This window comes from Euprymna scolopes, chromosome 18, assembly GCF_053919585.1.
Source record: "Euprymna scolopes isolate OS-2025 chromosome 18, ASM5391958v1, whole genome shotgun sequence".
Classification (NCBI taxonomy): Eukaryota; Metazoa; Mollusca; class Cephalopoda; order Sepiida; family Sepiolidae; genus Euprymna; species Euprymna scolopes.
This window is the reverse complement of record NC_136499.1, coordinates 3,785,255-3,809,164: the sequence shown is the minus strand read 5'-3', so window position 1 is coordinate 3,809,164 and position 23,910 is coordinate 3,785,255. Positions and strand designations below refer to the sequence as shown.

General features: G+C 32.1%; 1 long non-coding RNA gene across 2 annotated transcripts in view; it reads left to right on the top strand.

Annotated features, from left to right (window-relative positions):
* The window catches only part of LOC145297485 (uncharacterized), a 178,346-nt gene that overhangs the window by 151,014 nt on the left and 3,422 nt on the right, over positions 1 to 23,910 (top strand). For both annotated transcript variants that reach the window (XR_013870252.1, XR_013870253.1), the window contains one exon: positions 11,860 to 11,908. This is a non-coding gene — a long non-coding RNA (uncharacterized LOC145297485). The remainder of the gene's footprint in view (positions 1 to 11,859; positions 11,909 to 23,910) is intronic.

The window sequence follows — 23,910 nt, the reverse complement described above, 5'->3', positions numbered from 1 at the left end:
ATTTAAAAAATCGAGGAATAGGCAATACATTGCGCAATGGCCCATATGGTTAGGTCGTCAGTATTACACACTTCATGCGTGTGACGACCTGCGTTCGCGCCTATGTCGGAGCATGTCACTGATGAGATGCAGTACATCGAAACCCACCTTGGGTCTGCCGTTGTCCGTTTTCAATGCAATTGCTCGATTCTATCTAATTCTGGGTTCGAGCTTTATCGTGAAAAGTGTATGTGAACGGGTAGTTTATATATATATATATATATATATATATATATATATATATATATATATATATATATATATATATATACACGCATACATACACATACAATATCTGTTAAAAGCGTTTGAATATAGAGCCATTCTTTGTCTTTGTTGCTTGGGTTTCTGACTAAAACTCAAGAACACTACACAATAATTGTATTCTTGTGAGGATAGTCAGCAAAAATATGCAGTCCATTTCATTGTTGGCCGACAACATAAGTCAAAATCATCCAGTAATTAGTGAGACAAGACATGTTCTTAACGATAAGATTGGGAAATTTATATGGCAAGGGAGGCAACTCTTATTTCCTTATCAGTACACAAAACAATAAAGATCAGCTAACACGTACCTTTAACAGTTGCAGTTTTGATTTAATCATTAAATGCAGTAAAAGCAAATCTTCTATATATTACATTTCTCTTTAGCTTGTCTGTTTATTCCATATTTTCTTGGAAGATACTGGGCTGATGTGCTGAAATTATATATGAACCTTCGTTATAATAATGTGCAGTGAGCTAAGTAATATGGTATCTGTTTGACATCTGTTCGATGCAAAGTTAAGGATTAATAAGGATTAGTAGCTGATGCACAAATTAGAACAAAATTCAACCATCAATTTTGCATTAATCACTTATTCTAAGTCAATGGGCTATAACTTTTGCCCGTTTTGAACTTTTGCTAAAATGTTTAGTATTAGTTTATAATCATCTAAAATTATGTTCAGATTTTTATTTTATAATTAAACAAAAATTGAATTCACCTTGTTATATGAAGGTATTCCGAAATTAGTATGTTCCTTTATTTTTCTTGCTCAAAATCTGTAAAGCAATAAGTGTTCAAAACTGATTTCTTGCTAAAATAATTTTATTCATTAAAAAGCAAAACTGAAAATGAATAAAAGTATTTGAACATTTAATTTGATTTTCATTTTATTTCCATTAGACATTTACAAAAAAAAATAATTCTTAGAGATTTACGATACAAGAGTAAAATATCTGTTTAAGAAAAGTTTTATTTCCATCTTTAGATTAAATCGTGTTTAATACATTTAACGTTCTAACTTATTCCTTTCATCAAATTTTTTGTCAGTTAATCACTAAGAACCGCAATATAAGTTCTATCAAGCACAGATTTAATAAGTTTATATATTACCCAATTAATTACCAAAATTATTATTATCTGTTTACTTATTCTAGTATTACATAATTAATTATCCCATCATTATCTAATTAATTACTAACCTAATATTATTATTAAACTAATTAACCAAGTTCTTATGACTTGATTAATTTGACCAAATTATTTATTAACCAACTATTATTATTACCTAATTAATTACTCAATGTTTATTGTTACCTTATTACTTAATTATGATCTAATTAATTATCCAATTGTTATGACCTCATTAATTACTGGCATAAATTTCTCGGACTATGCTAATTTCTTATGTTTATGCTCATTAAATTTTGATTTTAATCCTGGACCAAGTTATTGTTGATAGTTGTATGTCAAAACAATATGGCATAAATACAGGTGTGCCTCAGGGATCGATCCTTGGACCTTTACTATTCCTGGTAGTCATAAATGATCTATCTGATAAAATTGTCTTTGAGATGGGTATATTTGCTGATGGCCCTCTGCTCTATCAGACACAAGTGAAAACGTAAGAACACATGTAAGGCAATGGCTGAAACCTTAGAGAAAATCTGTAGTAGAATAAGGATGGAAATGGATGGTAACATCCAATGTTAATAATTCAATAAACCTTCTCAACCTTCTTCTTGTCATGACTAATGATACATTACTTGAAAGCTCTTTGTTCAAACTCCTCAGCTTAACATTCACAGGCAACATGAATTGGAGCAAATACCTTAAGGACATTGCCAAGGCTGCTGCAAAGAAGGTGGGCTGTATCTACAATACTAGAAAAACCTCACACCTGAGAATATCCTGTATCTCTACATATCCACCATTCGCCTATGCATGGAGCAACATGGTTGCAACATCTGGGTTGGTGCATCTGTACCTAGTCCTTCGCTTTTAGACAGTGCCCAAAAAAGAGTCACCGACCTAATAGGGCCCGCACTGTCAATCAAACTCCAACCTCTGTCCCATCGCCACAATGTTGCATCCCTGTGCCTGTTTTACAAGTATTTTAATGGAATGTGTTCTGATGAACTTAAGTATTTTTGGCTGCTCAACGTAAATACCCTGCCTAATCCAACAAGCAGCAAAATTCCATCCCTACTTTGTAGAAATCCATAAAGCCTTCTACTCTAATAGTTTTTTCCCTCGAACATAGACTTTGGAATTCTCTTTCCAGATTCCTGCTTCTCTAATTGTACAGACACACACGCAGACATTCAAGTGTAATATGAACAGACATTTCACCTTTCAATTCCCTACATAGTGTCCCTGTAGATTTGGTCTCAAATAGTAGTCAGTTATGTCCAAGTGACACTGTGCTTTGTTTGGAATTAAATAACACTAAAAAAAAAAAAATTTTTTTAACTATTTTATGCAGAAATGGAAATAAAATAAAAATTTATTGGGCAATCAAAAACTTTTGAGCAAAACTGTTTTAACCATAAATGTTTAAATATGCAAGAAAAGTAGTTTTATTCATTTTAACATTTCATGGGCCATTTAAAGATTTACACCAGAGAAAAAAGAATAATTCAAAATATTAATTTAGCATGAAAAAATCTTAATTTTATTTTAGAATAGAAACTAAAACGATCATTTTATTAATTAATTAAATTATTTAAAAATATATATATATTAGAATTTTATTGATGACGATTGTTAATCTGATTATCTGGATCATTATAAGTCATCATTATAAAAATAGTAGTCTGAATAATAATAAAAATATAATACAAAACACAAATCCGAAATATTAGCATTCAGAGGCAGAAAATCTTATTAAGGCCAAAAGCTACTCAAAGATAGGGTTTAATGAGAAGGAATGATTGGCAATCAAAAGATGAGGGACACTATCAGAGTACTAAAATGAGTTTTAAACTTCATTTGATTACTCATGGGGTCGTTTATGATGAGAATTTGCTGACATTGAATTGAAAATGTCCAAGTTGTAATCAACAGGGAAGTAGTCCCACAGTAATGTGTTTCACAAATGAGATGTCTTTGGAAAGAAGCTCTGCCCATGAAAATTTCGAATGACATAGATACATAGAGGGATAAAAGAATTTTTTTTTTTTCATGGTGGTAAAAGTACGAGTTCTTGCTGTGAATGCCTTAAAATTTTAGCAATTTTCATGGAAATAACGATGAATCGAGAGAGAATGAAATAAGAGTCAGATTGACAATAACATTAAGACGATACATGTTAGAATAAACTATTATCAAACAATATTATTATTCTATGTGTGATAAGTCTGTATCTAATGACGAATTATAAATGGAAGAGTCCATTTATAATCATATTAATCTGAAAATTCTAATTTTGGCATTGGTTTCCCAGATATTTTTCTAGTCAAAATTTTTTCTAGAATGACAGCAGGTACTTACGGGAGGGACCACAAGAAAGTTGTTAATATTGTAATTTATTTCTCATCACAAATAAGTACATAATAAGGGTTTCTTGCTATTTTCCTCTTTCATATTTAATCTAGGTATAACCATCGAGAAACACACATAAAAAACTTTCTTTAATATTTTTGCCAAATACAAAAAATATAAAACAAAAACAGGGGGCAGAGACTTAAACGTACTCTTCCACTCAACTCTTCTACCCAACTCCCTTATTAACAAGCATTAGATACAAAAATATTTAAAATAAATTTTAAACAATATTATTATATTTTGTACCATGTAAATAGGTAGACAATTTTATTATAAATATTGTATTAAACATTTTATTATAATTTTATTATAATTAGCAATGATAAAGAATGTTAAATTATATTTTCTTACAGCTGTAAGAATTAAGCTCTAAATTATAAATAAAATTTATTATTCATGGGAGACAACTTATGGATAAAACTAGTTTGAGTTACTTCCCTTCATTTAAAAATAATCGTGCAATAAAATGTTTCCGTTTATTTATGGCATCATCACGTTGACACAGCTGTTCTCGTTAGATCACTGAAGTTAAGGGACCTTTAACCTGGTCATTATTAAATGGGTGACGATTTTGGAATACCAGGAATGACAATGACACCTACCCTGCAAAATTTAACGTCGCCAAATCGATTGTGAACTGACAACCACAACTAGTGGTAATCCTCTTTATATAATAATTCGCATACCATCCGGCGTTGCCTAGTCATAATATACGCTTAAATATGATATTTTCATTTATGAAGATTGCGTAATTTTTATAGAGCTAATTCTATATTGATTATTATATTGTACCTAATATATAATAATGATTTAAAAAGTTAAAAAAGACAAAAATATAACTTGAGTGCTATCAGCTAGAATCAAAACCAAAACATGTAGCTCTCCAGTCTAATTTGTTACCATATGAGTTTTGTAACATGAGTTTGTAACATGAGTTTTGTAACATGAGTTTGTAACATGAGTTTTGTAACATGAGTTTGTAACGTGAGTTTTGTAACATAAGTTTTGTAACATGAGTTTTGTAACATGAGTTTGTAACATGAGTTTGTAATCATTTAGTGATTAGGACTTCTGTTGTATAAACCAGTGTGTATCTTGGTCATAACAGCATCACTATAACCCGATTGTTTCCCGGGGAGTGTTTCTTGGTGTGCTTGTGTCATTAAGACGTTTCTGGAACGATTGTTCTGCCCTGGTATGGCACCAGCTCCCCATGTCCTTAACACAATAAAAACGATAGACATATGAATGATACAAATATCAAAGATGCATCACTAGGGTTGATTTGACGTCGACTACATCTGATGGTCTGGGTCTGGTCGTCTTTATGAGCAACATTCTATCATCATTGATGGCAGGGATCGCTTGCCAAAACTGAACAAAACAGCAACAAAGACATTTTTTTATAAAAATATAGAATTATTTATTCTACATTTGACAAGCATTTTAAATTTCGTGATTGTAAACCCACGGCTGTGGCGGACAGCAAAAACTGCTATGAGAGTCGTTGGTACGTGATCATCTTGGCCTCAACGGTTTAAAATAAATGTTCTCTCTTTAAAAGAGAGAGAAAAAGAGTCATAAGAAAGAGAAGAACGAACATAAGGGAGAGAGAAAAAGAGAAAAAGATAATCATGCATAGATTTTAAAACAAGTCGAATGTTGTTATTGTTTTCAATTTTGCTGTCGGTTAGACAAGTTTGACCTTTAAGCACTTGTGTTCTCTGATGGTTTTGACTTGGTCGAGTTTTATAAACAATTGTCATGCTTAACCATATGATTGACAACAGTTACTGAAGCCATCATGATTTTCAATAATAATGCCTTTCTTTTTTCGCCTCCCGACGAGCATAACGTTTTATTGATGTGGCAAGCCTTAGCTCTCTTAAAAAGGAGCTTCTTCATTGTGGCACAAGCTAAATCCATATGCATATCAAATTTTTAAAACACAATGTTGTTACACGTATTAATGTATATTTGCGCATGCGTAGAAGATTCTTGACCCCCTTAGTAGCTATTTTTATTGGCTAAAAAAAAAACAATCGAATTTGTTCCACAGATTTGAATCTCCTATATATAAAGTTTCAAGTCTGTAAACTAAAAACTGGCATAGTAGTTTGGTAGAGACCGTTCCATACACAGACAGACAAGGTTACTGTTATATATAGATAGATGTTTTTTTTTGGTGTAAGAAAAAAGAATAATCTTGTAGTGCACAGAAAGGGGCAATTTTAACAATTGCTAACAAAACAAAAAAGAACAAAACAAAAGGTTGGAAAAACAAAACAAATATGCAAGAAATAAATGTTACCAAATGCAAGATAAATTACTTTTTTACCTATCTAGATAAGTTTGTGTTTTAATTTGTTTGTAAGCGTTTTGTTTTATTGGAAAACAAAAGTAGTGTAAAGTTCATTGAGTTAGAATGAAAAGAAAATGGCGTCCTCTTTCCAGTTAAGTCTTGATAATCGTTTAAAAATTGAAAATTAAACAAAATACTTATAGAAACACACCAACCATGTCAAAATGTATTGTTCTACCAGTATTTTGTTTAAATTTCGATTTTTTAGTAATTATCGAGATTTATCATGACTGTAACAAGATCGCCATTTTTCTTTATTGTTTTAACTCAGCAGACTTGACATTACTTTTGTTTTTAAGTCAAAAAGCACTTTAAAATACGTTTAAAAATTTTTATCCCGATAGGTAAAATAGTAACTTATCTTGCCTTTGGTAACATTCATTTGTTGTGTATTTATTTTTGCACCCCTTTTTTTTGTTTTGTTTGGCTATTGTTAAAAATGCCCCCCTCACCCCAAAAAAAAAAAAAACAGAAAATAAATGTATGGCATAGTAAATAAGAGTATCTTATCTCAAATACTTAATGCAGTTACGCTTTATCCAAATCAAAATTAAACATGGCATCAAGGGAGATAATTCTCTCAAAATTTAATAAAGAAGTATTTTCTAAAAAAAAATGTGTGGAATTAATAAAAGCATTCAAACTTACTTGACGATGATGTGACGATAACGTACACACTTTATTAGTCCCAACACTAACTCTAAGTTTGTGATTGCAGTCAATATTCTAAATTGAACTTCGCTTCATAATTCAGGTGCTGGTGGTTATAAATGCTGGGATAAGAGTTTGGACTCCAAATTCGGCTTTTTATGTTACAAAGGTGGCAGTTGAATCTCTTAGAATTCCTAATGCCCAATGCAGTGATTCCCAAGCTTTTTAACATGGCAGCACACTATTGAGCTCTTTAAATTTCTGCAGCACACCTATCACAAAAAAAAATCAATATTTAAATGAATATTTAACAATGTTTACCAATGTTTATTATTTCAAAGTATAAAACAGTTTAAACAAATAATATATTATTCATTTTCTTTCTTTTTATAATTAAGCATCAACATCATGTAAGTTATAATGTATGAGTTAGTATTTATTAATGCAATCAATTCTGTTTAGAATGATATGAAAACTTTTTTTATAAAAATAAAGTGGAGAATCAGAACAGATACTACACTTTAATTTAAATTTGTTATTTTCCAAATAAATAGCAGTAACATTTTTAGTTTCAATTAAATTTTTGAAAGATTTCTCATTTTTGTAATAGGTTATCTAATAAATTTGTTAAGCCATATATCTATAATAAGTCACTAGGCCGGTTTTAGTTGAACAGAAGAGATTCCTGTTACAGTAGAATGCCGAGATACAGTGGCCCTAGGATACGTTTTTTTTTTAGGTTACAATGTGGAATACGATGTTTTTCCAGCCCCTGGTTACGGTATTTGCCCCACCTTACAGTGTTATTTATAATGTTATTTGATTATATACATATGTATTATATACTGTACTGTAGTTTGTTACTAATTTTTAATATGTACTGTATAAAATTTTGCTTAGGCTCCACTATACGGCAATTTCACCTTACAATCCCAGAATGGATTAATGCCGTATCCCAGGGTTCTACTGTACTTATAAACAATAATGTATTCTACTTTGATGTTAATTGTAGAATTGTAATTGTTCGAGTACTCACAAGTTACTTCCCTTGATCTGTGAAAAGATTTTAATGAGAAGTGGATGGATGGTAATGTTCAATGCCGCCAAGCATAAGCTCGTTTTCATTAATAATGGCTAAAGATACATTACTTAAAAGTACTTCGTTCAAACTCCTCAGCTTAACGTTTACAGGGAACTTGAGTCAGAACAGATACATCAAGAACATTGCCGTGGCTACTGCAAGGAAGGTGGGCTCTCTCTATCATGTTAGAAAGTTACTTACACCTGAAAGTATCTCTACAAGGCCACCAATCGCCCATGTATGGAGTATTGTTGTCACATTTGGGCTGGTGCATCTGCTACTAGTCTCTCACTCTTGGACAGGTTTCAAAAGAGAGTCGCCAACCTGATAGGTCCTGAACTGTCATCTAAGCTTCAGCCTCTGTCCCATCGATGAAATGTTGCAGTCCTCTGCCTGTTTTACAAGTATTTTAATGTTGGATGCTTCAAAGAACTACAAGCGCTTGTACCCCCTCGACATAAATACCCTGACAAACTCGACAAGCAGCAAAGTCCCGCCCCTACACAGTAGAGACCCCCAGATGTCAGAAAGCTTTCTACTTCAGAATTGCTAGACTTTGGGATAATTCCCTTCCGGGTTCCTGCTTCCCTGACTGTACTGACATGCAGAAGTTCAAGGGTAATGTGAACAGATATCTTGTTTCTCAACTCCCTACATAGTATCGCTGCAACTTATGTCCCTGATAGTAGCCCGCTACATCAAAGTGGCACTGTGTCTTGTTTGGGGTGAAAATGTAATAAAAAAAAAAATTTGACACATGAATAAAGTCTCTCCTTGTAATTATTACGAACGATACTTCAATAGATAATTTGAATCAACATGGTTGAAGACACTTACATTTGAATGCTTGCTCCTGTTGTCTCTGCTATTGATTTTAGTCTTTTAATGTGTATCAATTATGAAAGTATCAGGGAAGTTATAAAGAATGCAATGGAAGGTTTTTTGAGTTATACTGAAGATGATGCTGTGTTCTTTGATCTTATTGGAGACATTTAAATTATCAACTTTGATGCTGTAGAATACAAATATTTTATATTCATATTTTTTTGCTTTTAGTAACCTCGTGTTAGGTTTTTTTTTTAAGACATGGGTCGTCATTGTATGTGTATGTTGTTCTTTTGAATGAACACACAAGAGCCAAAAGAAAAAAGATAAAAATAGTAACAATCAAGATATAGTCTTTATATATATATATATATATATATATATATATATATATATATATATATATATATATATATATATATATATATATATATATATATATATAATTTCTCACAAACTTCTGGTCTTGATGAAGGAGAGACTAAAACTTGTTGCAATGGTTTCAAATGATCTGAAATAACAGCAACAGAAGATTTGATTCCAAATATTCTTCATATGTTATATCTCCCCTCTTTTGGAAAAAAAAGGTACGATTATGAATATCTTCAGTATCAAATAAGCCTTATACACTGTGAATTTTAGTTTGTATGAAAACCAAAGAAGGAAAATATAACATATGAGAAATATTTGGAATCAAGTCTCCCCTTGCTGTTATTTCAGATCATTTGAAACCATAGCAGCAAGTTTTTGTCTCCCCTCCATCAAAGCCAGAGGTTTTGGGGAAATATCAGATATTTTGTAATTTATATGCAAAACTAGGAAAACAAATGACAATGATTGAAGTATTTGTAAAGGTGCAGTATCTTTCCACCCATGAAAAATTCTTTAAAATTACTAGTTTTAGGTTTTAGAGGGTTGCTGAAAACAAAAATAACAGTAAAAATCCCAAGAAACGAGTAGTTTCCAAGATATAAAGAAATTATAAAGTGGGTAATAACATTTCTATATTAATTTAATGTAAAATGAACATCCACTTTATAACCAAGGTGGCCATAAAATGGGTGCTTATTTTACTTCAAATCAATATAGAAAAGTGATACCCCACTTCTTGAAACAGTAATATGCAATCTTAAGGACGAAGGTCACATAGCCCACTACAAAATTCAGGTAGATTTCAAACTTAAATAATTGCCCCCAAAAAGTGATATATCTCTATATGGATATAACTACTCTCAACGCCAAATTTAATATTGAAATGCGCATATCTTTAGTTCTATGGGCTAGAACTACATGAAAATTTGCAGGCTTTTAGAAGATTATGATACTATTCTATGGTGAAAATTATGACAATTGGTTAAAAAGACTCTATATTTTCAAATCAATAAAATATGCCCAAATTAGCATGCGTTTATATATATAGTGTCTTAGTAAGCCAGCTTTAGTTTTGCTGCTTTGAGAGTAATTTTGCTTTGGATTTTTTTGCTTGTTTGTCTCCCCTGTGGCCTTGCTCAGTCATCTCATAAAATATATAGCAATAACATACTGAATTTTCAAGAGACTACACACACACACACACACACACACACACACACACACACACACACACATATACATATATATATATATATATATATATATATATATATATATATATATATATATATATACAGGGTGCCCACAAAGTCTGGCTACTTAATGTAGCCAGACTTTGTGGACACCCTGTAGATTATGCAGCCAGACTTTGTGGACACCCTATAGATTATGTAGCCAGACTTTGTGGACACCCTTTATATATATATATATATATTCTCATAATTAAGAGATAGGTTTTATATGTGTATATGCACACATATATATATATATATATAGCCTGATGAATCCTCACAAGTATAAAGGTTGAAAAGTTTTGTATAGTTTAATTACTATATATATATTTTTTAACCTTATATATATATATATATATATATATATATATATATATATATATATATATATATTAAGAACAAGTAATTAATAAAACATGTTAAAGAACACTTTGAAAAAGAGTAAAAAATATATTTAATTTTAAAAAGGAAACACTAAATAAGTGGATAGTCCTTATTGCACGGAGTTTTGAAGAAATACTTTCCTTCTCATCAGAGGGTAGAATTTAGCAAAATGTGGGATCGGATTTTGTTTGCAAAAGTATTAAATGAAACTACAAGTAAGTCATAGATCTTACTTGATAACAAAAAGTGAAGCAGAGGGAATAGGGTGAATAAAAAGTGATTTCACGTGAATGGATATGTTGGAGAAGGGTAAAATATCCAATGACAGTAAAATCCAAAGATACAGAATCCAAGAAAGTTAAATTTCCATTCACACAAGTAAAATCCAAGAGAATCGTGTAATCGGAAGATGATCCAAAAGAAACCAAAAGGCAGAAATCCGTGGAATAATTCACAAATAGATACAAAGAAAAGGGAAAGAATTACAATATATTATTAAAAGCAAGATAAAATGTGCATAAAAAAAAAGGAATGGAAGAAATATACAGCTCGACTGTCGAAGCAAGGCTGAATTAAGGAAAATGAGTGAAGAAGAAGAAAGAACAAGGGAGGGGAAAAAAAAAGGTTGAATGGTGATTGGAATAAATTTAAAATAGAAAAACCAATGTCAAATGACCCAGACAAGATGACGTTAAATGCGCCAAGATTTTAAGCAAAAAAAGAGGTCAACTCAAATGTACAAGTTATTATTTAAGAATTAAATTATCAGCAGGAGTTTTTGAAGGAAACCAAATGAAATAAGAAGAAATATAAAATAAATACATACACATGTAAATACATACATACATTCGTACATATGAATACATACAATTACACACACACACACACACACACACACATATATATATGTGTGTGTATATATATATATGTGTGTGTGTATATGTATATATATATATATATATATATATATATATATATATATTCAACAAACACACCCACACACACCACACGCATACATACATACATACATACATACATACATATAAGTAAATAGATGAATAAATAAATAAATAAATAAAAAGTTTTTTTTTTAATTTTTCAGGGGAGAGAAAGGCCGGTATCTGCAAATTCCGGATAATGCAAGTAAATATGTAAGTAAATAAGTAAGTATGTAAGTAAGTATGTAAGTAAGTATGTAAGTAAATGCATATAGTAAAGTATAAGTAAACATATATGCAGAATATAAATGTGTAGGTAGAGGAATATTTAAACGCTAAAATGGAAATTGCAGATGAAAAACCGGCCAAACAAGGAAGAAATAAAGAATTACAATAAAAAAAATGATAAAGTTATAAAGTATTTAGAAAGTATGTAGAAAAAAAACGATAATGTTATAGAAAAGAATATATATATATATATATATATATATATATATATATATATATATATATATATATATATATAGTAATTTATAAAATATATATGGCGATTAAGCTACACTGAATATTCTGCGTTTCATCCACTATAGGATTCGTCAGGCTTATGCACGAATTCTGTGGTTGCTTCTTGTTTTTATATATGTTGAGGATTTCTAGTTAGCCAATCAGCTTTCTAGTATCCACCGCGCCCCTTCCTATCAGCCAATAGGCATGCATTTTATCGAACAGAGGATCTGTTTTAGAACTAGGTTAGTGGTTTAAGGTAGATCTTTTCCTTCTTTTTTTATATATATATATATATAAATATACCTATGTGTACACACATACATGCACACACATATATATATATATATATATATATATATATATACATATATGTGTGATCGTTTATGTATATTCATGTTTATTTAATTTATTTATTTGTTTGTTTTCTATTGTTATTGTTAGTTTTAAAGCTATTTTGTATCGCTATCCTAGAGTAAGTTTTATTTTGTGAACACAGTTGTTTGCTATTTCTCGTCTACAGTTTAATAGATTTTGAGGTTCTTTAAAGTACAGGATAGCAAATTTTTCATGGAGGCATAATTTACATGGGTCGTCTAAATGTCTGCACGTGGTAGCTTGTCTCATTATTTTCTACTAACTAGCTCTACCTACGTATTGAGCACTTTTGAAGTAAATACTTAAAGTTTACGCATAAATCTATACTTTCGTATATTAAATTTATGTGAGTAAATGAAGTAGTTATATATATATATATATATATATATATATATATATATATATATATTTTGAAAGGTTAAATTAATGGCTACGTAATTTCAAATTTACCATAATTAAATTTGGACTTATTTTTGCAGAAAGAGATCAGTTTGTTTTTAGAGCTTATTATATTACTACTTTGAGGGGAAGCAATTATAGTTATAGCTTCGGTTGTGCAGAGGCGACATGACTTAGAGCCTTACTTAACATTTTTTAGGATAGTCCATTTGATTGAGAAAGGGGTATTGTTAGAATTAAGTTTTTTTATTAAAGTGGTTTAAGAAGTTCCTTGGTTATTATTAGAATGTTGGTTGTTAAAAGAAAAAATGTGGTTTGATATTCTTTTTTTAATTAATGTTCAAGTAGCACCGATATATGTATGTACTTTATTAAAGCTCAAGGTCTGAAATTAATATTAATTTGCTGATTTGTATTAGGGAAATAGTTTGAATTTTGTCCATTGTGTTGAACAAAGGGCGGGACAATGATTGTACGAGGACTGTTTTGGAGGGGATAATGAGTGTTGTTAGTCTAAGGATAGCTGTTAGGAGAAATATTCTTCTTATTATTATTATTATCATTATTGTTATTACTAGTTGTATGATTATAGATGGAGGGGCTACTTGTGTGGTATATTGGATTAGTAACTATATCAGATGGAGAATAGGAAGAGGGATAACTAGAAGGCAAAATATTAGTGTCTGTTATGGGAGGATTGCGTGCGAGCTCTGTAATTGTGCATGAATATATAACATCTTTATGGATGCAATCATTATTGAGTGGGCAAGGATGTTTTTTATTACAATTACAGTTAGTTTTGGGTTTAATTGGGAAAGGGATTTTTTGGGCTGATTTAATTTTTTTGTTATTAGATGTTAAGATTCTTCGTGCTAAATTAGGCATAGTTGAATAAGAAATCCTCATTGAGTTTTTCTTGAAAATAGAACTATATCTATGTGGGTATTTGAAAAAGTTTTGTACAATATTGAATAATTCCTTAGGTATATTAGTTTTGACATTTACGCTAAATGGAGGATTAAACCAAATATTTTTCTTTCTCCTGGTGCGACTGGGTAGGTTAGAGGTATTATGATTAGTATTTTGGTTTGGATTATATATGTAGACTGATTCATTGCAATTGATAGCGGCAGATTTTGTTTTTTGAACTGGTTTCTTACGAGATATTGTGTGTGATTACAGATTTAAGGCGGCCACCAGGAGGAGCATAATGGTTGTATTTAATCTTTTCATTGTGTCCTGAGTTCCTTAAGGCATTATTGAAGAAAGTAGCATTTTGATTAAAAGTTTTTTATCAGCAGAAAGAGTAGAAATTCTTCTAGAGACAGATGGTACTATAGATTTTATAATTGAGTTGGGGTGGTTAGAAGATTTATGGACGTATAAAAGCGTAAGGTTTGGTTTGTGATAGAGGCTATAAGTCTCGGTGTTAAGATTAAGTGTAATGTCTAGAAAATTTGAAGTTTTTTGTTCGGTTTGATAATTATAGAAAGGCCAAAGTTATTAAAGAAGTTATGTAATTTTTTAATAGTTTTGTTGTACTCTCTTGGCCTGGCTGTTGTAGTGAAAAAGGCATCGTCTCTATAAAGGCCCCCTTGGATATGTTTAAAGTGGTATTTAAGTTCTTTCAATAAGAAGAGCCCCACTAAATGCGTAACTTCTGCAGAGTCAGAAGCACCCATGAAGATGTCAAAATTATTAGGGGTATCTTTTCTAGTCCAAAACTTATTGTTAAATTGTTTAAGGGACTTTCTCGCTAGGAGAATTAATTTAATTTCTAAATTAGTTAAGTCAGAATTTCTTTAGCAAAGATTAGAGCCTTATTTAAAATGATCGGAGAAATTGATTGATAATAATTTTGGATGTCAAATGTTATGAAGTTAAGGAGGTTTTTATTTTTAAGGGAGACAAACCAATTAATTACGGAATCTGAATTTAGCCAAAGAGGGAAATTAACTTTATCTTTAATAAGAGGGATGATTCTATCTAAGATGTTTTTGCTTACAGCACCTAAGTCAAATTTTAATGGACAGATTTATCTAATGGAGGGGTTGTCATAAAAATTAGGTTTATGATCATTGAGGTTAAATCTAGGGGTACCTGGAGCAATTATTTCAGTTATGTATATATATATATATATATATATATATATATATATATATATATATATATATATATTAAAAACTTTATATATATGTGTTAGATTCCAGTCAACATGACTTCATTAATTTCCTGACGGATCATTTGATTAACAAGTTAATACAAATAAAAAATTAAATATCTTGGGTTTTTTTGTCAGAAGGAAAAGTAAAAAAATCGGGTGCAAAACATGAAACAAAATATAAAAACAAAGATAACAAAACTCAGAGAATTTATGTAGGTTCTAGTTTTTACGTTTTTAGTGATCACATGTTTTTTTGTTTTTGTTTTTTTAAGATGTGCGGTCATCCTATTATGTGCTGTGTTCTCTTGAATTAATGCATAAAGCCGAAAGAAAATGAATGAAAATAGTAATGCTCAAGAAACAGTTGGATTTATATATTTATTTATTGATTATTTTTATTTTACTTATAAAACAATAAATAGATTACTGTTTTGTAAGTAAAACAAAAATAATTCATAAGTAAAATATTATTTGTTTATGTCCAAATAAAATATGGCCAATTTTCTAAGAAACAAGTGAAGCATGCATGGTCCTCCGTGAGTGCACAGTGAACGAGGCATAAAAAATGACTTCAGTTCAGTATTGCACCCCACCCATCACCACCATTTAGCCCCAAAAGTCCTTAAGGGACGTCAAATCCTGGCGAAAACATTTGTAAATTTGAGTTCTGCACATAAAGAAATCACTAAGTCCATCATTGCCCCTCCTCTCATTTAGCCCCAAAAGTTCGAAAGCCTTAATATATTTAAATTTGAGTTCAGCACCATGCAAAACTGCTAAATAGACATACACAGAAAAGTTTGGACAAATATGGTAAAATAGTTTTAAAAATGGAGTGTTTTTATTAGCCCTAAAAGAGAACCTGGAGCACACCCAAGAGTTATCGTGAAGTATAGACAAACAAAAATATATAGAAATCAGTTAGTTACAACTTTCCAGAAAGTTTTATAAAAATCTAAGCCATCAATTTTTTTTTAATAAGCACAAAAGTGTCAATTTTAGCCATTTTAACCTGATAGGCACCCCTGGAAAATCCGTTCTGTTTTTTTTTTTACTCATATCATGTTTATGTTTGTGCAAAATTTCAACCTATATACTCAATGAATATTTTTATCAATAGACTTGAAATTTGGTATATAAGGTATTCAGACATCCAGGAAAAGGGCTACTGCTGCTGCTGATACATTGCTTTGACGAGATCTGATTGGTTGGGGTTGAGTAACGATGTGAGAAGAAAGGGAGAGTGCTGATTTCTCACACACTGTTTAAGGAAGTCAAAGATTAAACATCCAATTTTATTAGGAGCGGCCCTCATAAAGAGTCATCACACCCCTAGTTATTTATTTATTATTTTTACTAGGTGTGCCAAGTCATAAACCGGGTGTCAGCATAAAAATCTAATAAAACTTTTGTTATTATTATTACTTTTATCACCAAAATAATTTCAAATAATGTTTAACTCTGAATAATTCAATACTCTTATTTATTGTCATTGAATAAGGTTACATTTCTGGAATATTTCAAATGTGAACTTTGTAATATAAGCCGTATGTGCTGAGGTGGATGAAATCACATCAAATGACCTAGTTTTATCCAATCAGGTTAAGAATTTAAAAATAAAAATGTTTACTTTAATTTCTTTATTTCTCACTCATTACAAACGAGTTGATTATTGTAGGGATTTAAAAATGTTTTTCGCATATTCCAATTCTTCTTGGTTTTTATGGATGTTCTGAGAATTTTTAGAAAAAACAAGATTATGTCATGTGGGAGGGGGGTAGTTCTCATCCACTGCAAAAACTTAGACACAGTGGTCAGAAAATGCGATTGAGAAGTCAACGCCCCAAAGAAGGGTCACACTGATCTGCAAAAAGTACCTGGGCAGCCCCGTCAGCATTCCTCGCTAAGGGAACACCAGATGATTAGCAATAAACTAACCCCTTCTCAAAGAGAAAAGGCAAAGCTTGTGTGGGTGGACCTCCTAGAACTGCATAGAACTGAACTTCCACCACAGGGATGGGATCATTACAGGAATGGTCTCATCTTCTGCTGACTTTGGGGAGAAAAGCGTTTTAAGTTCATTTTCTATATACTTTTATTTCTAGTTTATTATTCGTCCTATAGGTAGGATAAATCAAGACATTTGACAGAATGGATAACATGTTCGTTAATGAGTTCAATCTTTAGTCAAATCATACCCAAAGCTTAAAAAATGATACATTTATGAGACGAAGATCAAAGATAAGTGGAGTTCTGAGAAAGGAGTGGCGTCCTCCCCTACATCTTGGTGTAGTAGCTAATGAAAATGAAGCCTTTAGGTCACCCTCGACTATGGTCCATCATTTTACTTTTATTTTTTTTTTTTAAATAGGATATGTAAGAAAGATAAAGATTGGTTGGTCTATATTCCAATGGAAATTCTATGATGGGTTATGTAGCAAGAGACATAAAGATATTCCTAATTTTGAACAATTTTTCAAAAAAAGACACAAGTATATATAAAAAATAATTATAAATCTATAAAAAGTGAGAATGTGTGTGTGTATCTAGTATATCTATAAAAATGAGAATTTGTGTGTGTGTGTGTGTGTGTGTGTGAGAACACTTCTCAACCTATATGCTGAACGAATTCTTAATCTACAGATTTGGAATTTGGTATATAGGGTATTCAGACACGAGGAAATTTTTTAATTTGTTTTCATTCAGAAAACAAGGCTGCTAAGGGGTCAAATTTGAAAAAATTGGTACTTGGGAGTCATCGGATTTTTATCTGTTTGTCAACTGTTTCATGACTACACATGCGTGAATGGTTCATATGTTACGAATAAAAAGGTTTGAAAACACTTTTTAAAGAGTGTGTCAAGCTGGCCTAAGTAACGGTAAAAACTGGAGAATTTGAGATTTTTATTTTTAGCAAAAAGTCAAGATATTCACTGCTTTATCATAGTAGATGGGATTTGTGTTTTGTTTGAATAGAAACTCTAATAACCTGTTATCTTTCATTATAGATCACAGATAATGTTTGATTAGTATTATTTGCTGAAACTTTTTGCACGAGTTATTGATGTACGAATCACCATTTACAGTGACATGCACAAATCCTGGGAAATGTCTTCGAAGTGATTTAAAAAAAAATGTAATAAAAAATCAGATAGGTTTTTGCTCCGTTTCTCTTCTCATTGCAGAACTAAGACAACTCTTTTGATCTTGAAAGGCATTTTGTTACTCATTTTCTTGTCGAATCGTTTGCAATGCATCTTCAGAATCTCATTCTTCATTGCATCTGCAAGTGAATCTGTAGTAACCCTGCAGCTGGTAATAATCAAAACACAAACACAGTGGTAGTATAGTTAACAAAAAGTGATTTAGCAAAAGTATTTTACAAAAATACCCATCATGATTCTGGGGGCCATAACTGCCACATGAAATCATTTGCTATATTTTATCTCATAATTACTTGTTGCAAAGATTATATATTAGTATTAGAAAAAGAGGAAAAAATCAGCAAGATTTTAAAACAAACAATCTACTGATTGTTTGTTTCAAAATCTTGCTGATTCATTCCAAATGTGAAGAGATATTAAAAAGGTGCATCCCACACGTAGAAATATTATTTTGAAGGTCATTATTTTGAAGATCACATTTGTGTCATTCTCTCATTCTTATCTCGAGTAAAAGGAATTCTAACATATTTTAGCCTTTGAAGGTAATATCAACACAAACGTCGTGGTATGATTTTTTAAAACTGTTTTGGGTTTTCTTTTTTTTTTTTTACAAGGGAATCACCTCTTATCAAGGTTCAGAGGCCACTCGAGGATAAGGGTTAAAGAGTGTACAGTAGTCAAAAAGATAATATAGTAATCGTTAGAAGTGTAAATTTGATAAATTGAATTACTTAAGGGGAATGACTCATCAAGAACTTGTTTACATTGGACTTGAAGACAACCATATTGTAGTCAGCTGGAAAGCAGGTAAATGGAAGGGAGTTCCATAGGTGTGCAGTTCTAAGAAGAAAAGCTTTGTTCATGGAATCTACGTTTAGGTTTAGGCACAGATAAAGAGTGGGAGAAATTATTGATATAGTTTTCAGCCAAACGAGTGTTTCTCATGAATGTTTAGCAAGAGGGGGGGGACCATAGATTGGAGCCTAGACGAGCATTTGCCATGAAAATAACGATAAAACAAAGACAGGCTCACAACATCTCTTCTGTGAAAAAGAGGTTGCAGGGAAGAGAAAAGGGCATCCACCACAAGGCTACAAAGTCTATTCTGAACTCTGTCAAAGCAGAATAAGGTCTTCCTAGCAGCTCCTGGCCAGATGTGACAGCAATACTCCATCTTTGGACATACCTGGCTCTTATATAGGTAGAGAATCACATCAGCTGGTAGATATCCGAGATGCCCCATGGATCGATGTCTTCTCTCTTCCTGCTGAACAGTGTGCCAATAAGACAACTGAATGGTGCAAAGCAGGCATTGAAGCACATCTTCCCACATGGAAGCATTATAGCAAGCCCCACTCACCCCCATGTTTCATTGCAGATTGTGCATCTTCCATTGTATAAAGACAGCATACATGCCGCCGGTTTGTACATCATAAGTCAAATACAAATAGGCAAAAATTCGTAGATGCTAGAAATCATTGTAAGAGTGAAATAGCAACAGCATGCTGAAATAATCAGGGAATGCATTGAATCACAAAAGATAGGAACTCGTGATTTCTTGAAAATCTTTAATAGTGTAGTGAATAAAGGGCAATCAGTAATTCATCCACTGAAGAACAACCAGAAGGTTGCATGCATGGCAATGGAGAAGGTGGAACTGCTTGCCCAGCGATTTGCCTCCAACTCCACTTCAAAGCCAACAAATAACTCCCTCCCAGATTTTTCTATGTGAACATTAGATGATGTAAAAATCACCCCTTCTCATGTTCGCGATATCATAAAACCCTTAGATCCCTCAAAGGTGTGTGGGCCTGATCTCATCGCTGCTATACTAATTAAGAAATGTTCAGCCAAGATAGCCCTCATATTTTCCAAGCGCTACAATAAATGCTTTGCTGAATATTACTTCCCTAATAGCTGGACGATGTACAAGAATACTGGTGAAAGAACAGACCCTCTCAATTATCGCCCCATTAGTCTCCTCCCCCTCTTTGCTAAAATCTTTGAGACCTTAATTAATCAAGCACTAGTTCACCACCTTGCAAAAGCAAATCTTCTCTCCGATGAACAGTATGGATTCAGGCAATGTCGTTCTACTGCAGATATTTTCACAGTTATCTCTAAACGCATTTACCAAAGCCAGGGCTGTAGCCCTTGGTATATCCAAGGCCTTTGACAAAGTCTGGCACAAAGGGCTGCTAATGAAAATTAAATCATACGGTATAACTGGACGTAGACTAAATATAATTAGATTTTTCTTAGACAATAGAAGCATACAGGTTGTCATTGACAGACGTACAGCCAAGCAGCATAACATTAATGTGGGAGTGCCTCAGGGATCGATCCTTGGACCATTATTATTCCTGATATTCATAAACAACCTTCCTGATAATATTGTGTACAAGATGGGTATATTTGCTGATGATACAGCACTTTATAACATGCATGAGAGAAGAACGGATGTGCATAAATCTAAGACAATGGCAGAATCATTAGAAAATGACCTCCTAACTATAGTGGAATGGGGCCACAAATGGATGGTAACATTTAATGCTAGTAAAACTAAACTGCTCTCCTTTAACAATTACAAAAAGCCTCTCCAACCGCTTATATCCATGACAAATAGCACGCTACCTGAGAATTATACCTTCAAACTTCTCGGCCTAACATTTTAGCAATAAGATCCCACACCTTCACTGTTGAGGTCCCTAAATTCCAGAAAGCTTTCTATTCTAAGTTTCTTCTCTCGAACAGATAGACTTTAAAATTCCCTTCCTGCTGCCTGCTTCTCTGGTTGTACTGATATGCAGAAGTTTAAATGTAACATCAACAAATATCTTGTTAATCTTTCCTAGATATGGCCCAAAATAGTAACCTTCCTATGTCCAAGTGGCGATATGCTTTGTAAGGAGTGAATATGAGTAAAAAAAAACATAACAAAAGGGAGGTGATGGTGGTTCAGTGATTAACGACATAAACTGACGACTTGGGTGTTTTAAGTTTGAATCCATTCGTTCCACAAAAATCACTTTCATTTAGAATGTTGGCAACCTTCCTGACCTCCTTCTCGTAAGTACCCGCTCTCTTTCTAGAATGAATTCTGACTAAAAAATATCGAGGAAACCAATGCCAAAACAATGGAATCTTTGGATTCATATGATATGATGACATTTTTTATGACGTCACTTCATGCTTCAAAGATCAAACCTCTTAACCACACAAAATTGCTAGTCAGTATGCATTACTACTCGCCTGTTGAACCATGATAATAGATTCAGACACCCCAATCCATCACATCTTTATATTTTATAAAATCCAGATGATGATGATGATGATGGCATAACAGTTAGAGTGTTTGCTAATGTAATATGGATGTTACACCACTCGAACGGTGTTCGTTACAGTTCAAAACCTCTCTCGAAACCCCACCCCGTCTGCCACCGTCGAAAAGGAGCAAACAAACAAAAATAAATAAATCCTACTCGGCTTTTTTTTTTCTGTTTTAGCAAAAGGCATTTATTACATTACTTTCCAAACAATGCTTACTTCTTGGTTTTTTCTAACTGTTCATTTCGTCTGCCATGAGATTAACAACACCCTGCCGTTTCAACACCAGCTTAAAAGTCTCTCACCACCACCATGGGGCCGCATGTCCATCTCACCTGAAACATGTTTTTCTCTCCAATGACACTCTGGCCGTATCATCCACTTCTCATCTTTAACTTTACATATCTATCTTTTTCACCGTGCACTTTGCCCCACCCCCAACAACGTGCTGTCCTTTTTTTTATTTTATTTTGTTACGTAAGCCCGTGCACACTTCCTAATTTGCATATATGCTTTTTTGCGGCTGCTGCTGTTAATATCTTTGCAAGCCAGCTATCCTACAGTTTCTGCTGATATTTTCCCACACGCTCATATGCGTTCTGTTACACAAATGTGCAGGGAGATCGGGATTTAATTGTTCGTTGAATCAAATTAAGTTAAAATCATTTGAAATTAAAATCATATCAAAACTAAAAAATGGCAGAAATTCAAGAAAATATTGATAAAATCGTTAAAGGTAGAAAACTCTACTGAAACTTGATCTATTAAGAGTTTTAATTATGCTTAGTTTCCAGTCTTAGTCAATCATATGCATCAGTCAGTCAATTCAGAGTTAGTATGTGTCAGCCCTACAGAAGTGCTCGTCTAAACTCCAATCTATGGTCCCCCCTGGCCTGACTTTCACGAAAAACACTCATCTATCTAAAACCTCTATCAATAATTTCCCTCACTCTTTATCTTTGCCTAAATCTAAATGTAAATTCCATGAACAAAGTTTCTTTCTTAGAATTGCACGCCTGTGGAACTCTCTTCTGTTTATCTGCTTTCCAACTGACAATAATATGGTCGTCTTCAAGTCCAACGTAAACAAGTTCTTGATGAGCCGCCCCCTTAAGTAATCCAATTTACCAAATTTCCACTACTAACGATTACTACGATATTGTACTATTGGCTACCGTACACTCATTAATCCTCATCCTTGAGTAGCTCCAGGACCTTAATAAGTGGTGATTCCTATGTAAAAAAAAATTATATACAATGTTTATTATTATAGTTGATGACTGATTATGTATTGTTTATAGAGAGCGTGTACATCTTCATAAAAAGGGGCACAAGGCACTGCTGAAACCCAAACTCCAGCTGCCTTAAAAATACTAAACATTAGCCTCATTCAATCGGGGTGGTGGTGGTGGGGGGGGGAAGTAATCGACGTCTTCCCTGAAAAAACAAATATATTATTAGAGATAATAATTGAGTCGACAGTAAACGAGTTAATGTTGATGAAATGCTTCAGGGTTCCCAATCATGTGGCTTTGTGTAGTAAGTGTATCAGTATTGGTAGTAATAGTTGTATATGCATGAATTATTTTCACTGAGTTTTTTTAACGTTGACCTGATCTAATCTATGCCATCTAGATAGATAAACTGATAACAACAGAGAGATGAATTAAACTTTAAAGTGAAATTTAATCGTGCTTAGCTTAATTCGCAAATTCTTATAATTCAAGAAAACTCGATTACCTGTACATGTTAGCCAAGAAATTTTTCTTTTTTTTTTTTTATTCATCCACAAATTTCTGTAAGAGACTCCGTCTGTCCGTCCGTTGTTCAATTATTTCGGTTTTCACAATCCAGGTTAAAAAAAATAACATTTTTACATAAGTCTAAAACGCTCTGTCTTCATGTCACAGTAACGTTTGAACTCATATTTTCATCGCTAAAGGTTTCTTTGTCCATTTCCATTTCTTCTCATTCTAAAGAAATTTCTCAGGATTTGCAGATGACTAGAACGGAAAGTGAGCTTAGGAGAATTATTGATGGTTGAATAGAATTGAATCATTTGAAACAAGATGATTATGATGATTCCATATTAGATAATTTCAACAGGTTTTTGTCAGATTCCTGAAATATTTGGCTTTCAGAACACTTTGCTTTTTGCCATCTTGTCTTAAGAAAATTAATATTTATGAAAAAAAAAAAAAAAAAAAAAAAAAAAAAATATATATATATATATATATATATATATATATATATATATATATATATATATAATTATTTTT